The 5669-nt window shown below is 38.8% G+C and overlaps 1 long non-coding RNA gene across 1 annotated transcript; it reads right to left on the bottom strand.

The window, feature by feature from the left end:
- Positions 1-2591: 2591 nt before the first annotated feature.
- Positions 2592-5451, bottom strand: LOC138845023 (uncharacterized). The gene is made up of 2 exons (XR_011381637.1): positions 5271-5451; positions 2592-2969 (listed from the first exon to the last, which is right to left on the bottom strand). It is a non-coding gene; the product is annotated as an uncharacterized lncRNA (long non-coding RNA).
- Positions 5452-5669: the final 218 nt, after the last annotated feature.

Genomic DNA, 5669 nt, shown 5'->3' with positions numbered 1-5669 from the left:
CCTGGGAAAGAAACAGAGGATGACTTGAGTACTTGGGCCCCAGCCACCTACAAGAGAGAGATGGATGGAAATTCAGACTCCTGGTTTTGGCCTAACCTAGCCCTGGATATTACAACCTATTGAGTAGTGAACCAACAGATGGAAGATGTGGTGTGTGTGTGTGTGTGTGTGTGTCCATCTCTCTCTCTCTCTCTCTCTCTCTCTCTCTCTCTCTCCATCTGTCTCTCCCTCTCTCCCTGAAACACTGTCTTCCATGGGGCTGGTGCAGTGTGTTAACGCCCTGGCCTGAGGTGCCCCATCCCATATGGGTGCTGGTTTGAGACTCAGATGCTCCACTTCAGATCCAGCTCTCTGCTATGGCCTGGGAAAGCAGTAGAATATGGCCCAAGTCCTTGGGCCCCTGCACCCACATGGGAGACCCAGAAGCTCCTAGCTCCTGGCTTCAGATTGGCACAGCTCCGGTTGTTGCAGCCAATTGGGGAGTGAACCATTGGATGAAAGACCTCTCTCTCTCTATCTCTGCCTCTGTTTCTCTCTGAGACTTTCAAATAAATAAATAAATAAATCTTTTAAAAAACAAAAAGAACACTGTCTTCCAATTAAGTAACTACATCTTTAAGAATAAATTAAACATATCTCCAATTTGGATACTTCCAGAAGATAAAAACTAAAAAACAGTTTTCCACATTTTCTCCTTGTCTTTTCTTATAAATTCTCTTGCAAATTGAATTTTCATGAAGGTAATTGATAGCACTTTACTTAGAAAGAAATTCAATGTAAAACAAATGATTTGATTTCTCATAATTGGAAAAACAGCTTTCCATAAAACAACCTTGTGGAAATTTCTCTATATGAGTACTACTATTTGTGTAATGGCAGAAAATAAAAACAGAGATGACTGTCATGTAGACTTTTGTTCTACCATTCTTGATCTTCAATTTCATTCTTCAATAATATGATTCTGAAGGCAATACTTAGTTTATTTTCATGTTCAAGTGTATGTGTAAAACTTAACTACATAAATTCCATGTCTATCCATAGAGTATTATATATAAATCAGACCTTAATGTGAATTTATGTCCAGCTCTAGTATGCTAATTTGTTGTATTATACATGCCTGTTTTTCACAATTGTGCCACACAATGATGAAAGGTAAGACTTCCATATTTCAGGGAATGCATTTTTCATTGCCATGCCATCTATGTACAGTATTAGGTTTTCCTTTTTCAAATCTGAAGGGATAATGCACATGCATTTAAGTGAAAATTCTGTGGGTCAGTGTCTACCAACTAAATATCAAGCCAGGCAGTCAGTCTAAATGTATTTTTTGAAGACAGTTGTTATGTAAACCACCTGCAATCTACACTCCACATTAGAAGAATTTAGCAGTAACTAGGAAGGAGTGAATGTAACAAACCAAATATATGCATTCAAGCTACATCACTCAGGAAAGCAGATTAGCACAGCCTCTGCCAGCCATGAGGCACAGAGCAGGACAATAAGAGACTTTGTTTAAGGGGTACTCCTGGGTTCTCATCCCATGTCCTCTCTACGTCATTAATATTCTGATAGTTCAATGTCATTTTAAGGTTTCAAGAAGACGTAGATCACATAATCCCAATCACAATGAGAATTGATTAAGATAATAGGAAATGAATTAAGTGTTCATATACAAAATAAACTACTATTGTAAATACCAACAATGAACAACTGGAATTTGAAATGGAATCAACATTTTTTTAAGATTTTATTTACAAAATAAACTACTATTGTAAATACCAACAATGAACAACTGGAATTTGAAATGGAAGCAATATTTTTTTAAGATTTTATTTATTTTTATTTGAAAATTGGAGTTACTCAGAGAGAGCAAAGGCAGAGAGAGAGAGAGAGGTCTTCCTTCTGATGGTTCACTCCCCACTTGGCCACAATGGCCAGAGCTGTGTCAATCTGAAGCTAGGAGCCAGGAGCTTCCTCTGGGTGTCCCATGGCAGTGCAGGGGCCCAAGGACTTGGGCCATCTTCTACTGCTTTCCAAGGCTATTACAGAGAGCCAGATCAGAAGTGGAGCAGACAGGTCTTGAACCAGCACCCATATGGGATGCCAGTGCTTCAGGCCAGGGTTTTAACCCTCTATACCACAGCACTGGCCCAGGAAGCAATATTATTAACAATACAGAAAAAAGAGAAACAAGGGAAAGGGAAGCTAGATATATAAATAGAAATGCAGACATATGATGAGATAGAAAAGAGGAAGCAGAAAAAGCAGAGGCAGAAACTGAATGAGGAGGAAGAGGAGGAGGAAGATGAAAAGAGGAGGAGGAGGAGGAAGAAATGTTATGAACTATAAATCCATGAAAATACATACAAAATGTATGGGAAAAATTATGAAAAAACCTAAATCGATGGATTTTATGTCTTAATCTGAAAAACACAATAGTATTAAGGTATTCATTCTTCCCACATGAACCAAAAGATTCAGCATGGTCCAATAAAAATTCCAGTAAGCTGTCCTGTAGACAATGATCAACATTTTTCTGAATTTGTAAACTGTAGACATTGTTGAATAACAGTAAATCTGAGGAATAAACATTTATTGATTTCATGTTTTATTATAAACATACAGTAATCAAAAGATCATGATGTTGGGTAAAGAAGAAATGTGGCTAAAGGGGATGGCATAAATATATGGAGGTAAATATTTATACTTAACTGATCTTGGTGAAAGGTACAAAGAAGAACATGTATTCCTTTTAAGATTTTTTTGAGCAATACAGTTACAAGCAGAGAAATGGAAAAACAGAGAGAAAGGTCTTCCATCCACTGGTTCACTCCCCAAATGTCCACAATGGACAGAGCTGTGTTGATCCAAAGCCAAGAACCAGGAGCTTCTTCCAGGTCTACTACATCAGTGCACAGGTCCAAGCACTTGGGCCTTCTTCTACTGCTTTCCCAGGCCATAATAGAGAGCTGTATCGGAAGAGGAGAAACCAGGACATGCATCAGTGCCCATATGAGATGTCAGCATCCCAGGCAGTGGCTGTGCCACTATGCCACAGTGCTGGCCCTTGATGAATATGTATTTATAAAAATTGGATATAGTGCTCTTGGATGACCAAGTGGAGAAAAAAACAGAGATACATATTTTAGACCTAACATATAAACTCATTCAACATAGTGAATAGACTTTTACATAGGTAAAATGAAAAAAGAAATTAATTGCATTAGTTTTATATGCAACACTGAATATATGATCAATAAAAATATAATGCAGACTTTAGTTTTATAAAGATTTATTTAATTTGAAAGTCAGAATTATACACACACACACACACACACACACAGAGGGAGATAGAGGGTGACAGAGAGAGAAAAAGTGAGAGAGAGATATTTCTTCCATATGCTGGTTCATTCCTCAAGTGGTTATAACAACCAGCATTTGGCCAGGCTGAAGCCAGCAGCCAGGAGCTTCATCAAGGTCTCTCATATGGGTACTGGGGCCCAAACACTTGTGTCATATTTGGTTGCTTTCCTGGGCCATTATCAATGAACTGAAATAGAAGTGAAGCAGCCAGGACTTGTGCTAGTGTCCATAGGGCATGCCAAAACCACAGGCAATGGCTTTACCTGTTCTGCTACAATACTGGTCATGTAACATGTATTCTATTAAATTAAAAATGTCTTATATTCAAAAAGAATTTTTTAAAATAATGAAAAATACATCTTATCCTGGGAGAGAATATTAGCAAAGTATATATGTGGGGCTGGTATTACAGGATGTTGGGTGAAGCCACAGATTGCTATGCCATTTGTGTCCTGAATGCTCCATTTCCAATCCAGCTCCCTGCTAATATATATGGAAAAGCAGTGGAGGATTGCCTAAGTATTTAGACCTCTGTATCCATGAACGAAATTGAGATAAAGCTCCTGAATTAACCCAATCCTGGCCATTGCAGCAATTTTGGAAGTGAAGCAGTGGGTCAAAGATATTTCTTTCTGTCTTTTCCTCTCTGTAACTCGACCTTTCAAATAAGTAAATAAATAAATATATATTTAACAATAGCAGCAGTCATTGAATGAAAAATTAATAAAGACTGTAAAACTCAGCAATGAGGTGACAAATTATCAAATTTAAAAACAGCAAATTAACTAAGAATTGTCTTTACATTGAATATATGCAGATTAGAAAAAAGCACATAAAATTATGAGATAAGAGAAAGGACTGTAAAGAAAGAACTCAAATTAAACCAGCATTAAGCACTAATATTTTTGAGATAGATATAATAAACAAATAAACACAGCAGTGTAAAAATTGACAAGAATATCGAAAAAACAAAAATCACATTCATTATTGGTCAGAATATATAAGGGTACTTTACAAGACATCTGGAGGTGTGATTGTGAAGTCTTCAATAGTGTCACCATACAATGCAGCAAAGATGTCCATATAATTTACCCAGTTTATGTGAAAATACATATTCCACACTATCCAGCTTGAACATAAATGCAATAGTTTTATTCATATTGGATTTCACAGGTATGAAACCAAGATGCCCTGCAGTAGATGAACAGATAAACAAATTGTCACACAATATGGGGACATTTGAGGCACAACTGATGTGACAGCATACAAAACCACTGGGATGCAGATAGTGGGCTGGATTGGATTCATAGAGGCCCAGAGCCAAAGGAAGACACAGGGTACAGGTCAATAGCATAGACACCTGACAGAAGCAGCAGCTTTGGAAAGACACAGGGTGGTACCCAAAACTGCCAAAAGTTACTCTGCAAAAAGAAGTGTTGGAGATGAAGGAGCCCGGATATAGGTTAAATGGAACAGGGAAGAACTTGGACAAGGATCTACCTCTCCTTCTGTCTCATCGACATTGTTCTGGGGGTATAGTCAGGGAAACTGACTGAGGAACAGGAAATATTAGGTAAAAGGGTCAATTTTTCACCAAGAAAACCTTGATATATATAATAGAACATAACCAAATATAAACTGATGAGAGGATTAAGCAAGATTCTTGGGTTCAAGAGCAATATATACAATGAAGGGTGTTACTAGGCACAAGAAAAAAACAAATAGGCAACATTTTTGAAGGACAAAATACAGACTAGGAAACAAATCTCTAGAAAGATCAATGAGACCAAGAAATAATACTCAACCGTTTGCAAATCAGTACTAAAAATCTCAAACTCACACAAAAATAAAAACAAGAATATAAAGAAAAGACCTAGAGCCCAAACACTGCGTAAACCGTAACTCACGGAAAACGTTTAAGGAGCCCCGAATCACAGGATCACAGACAATGGAACAGGGAAGTATTTCAGGAGATGGTCTGGAAGGTGTCGGCCCCCTCTGCTGTGGGAGTGTCGTGTCCCAGGAAGAGGAGAGACAGCTTCAAACTTGAGCCCAAGGCACCCACCTTATTCCCCCAACACAGCACAGTCCCAAGGCCCGCAGGCTGCATCTGATTGACTGCGTCTCCTCTGACGCCATAAGTGCGCGCCATTGTGTGACCTACCCAAGCAGGTTGGCCTGGGCAACGCTGTGTGAATCTTCTTTCTGGGCTCCGCCGTTCTTTGCTTCCCGGCTCTGCTCCTGGTCGCGGCCTCCCGTGGTCAGCCTTTCCGCTCCCTCTTACAGAGACCTCAGGACTGGGACTC

The sequence above is a fragment of the Oryctolagus cuniculus genome, chromosome 13, assembly GCF_964237555.1.
Source record: "Oryctolagus cuniculus chromosome 13, mOryCun1.1, whole genome shotgun sequence".
Taxonomy (NCBI): Eukaryota; Metazoa; Chordata; class Mammalia; order Lagomorpha; family Leporidae; genus Oryctolagus; species Oryctolagus cuniculus.
This window is presented reverse-complemented; position numbering and strand designations above follow the sequence as displayed.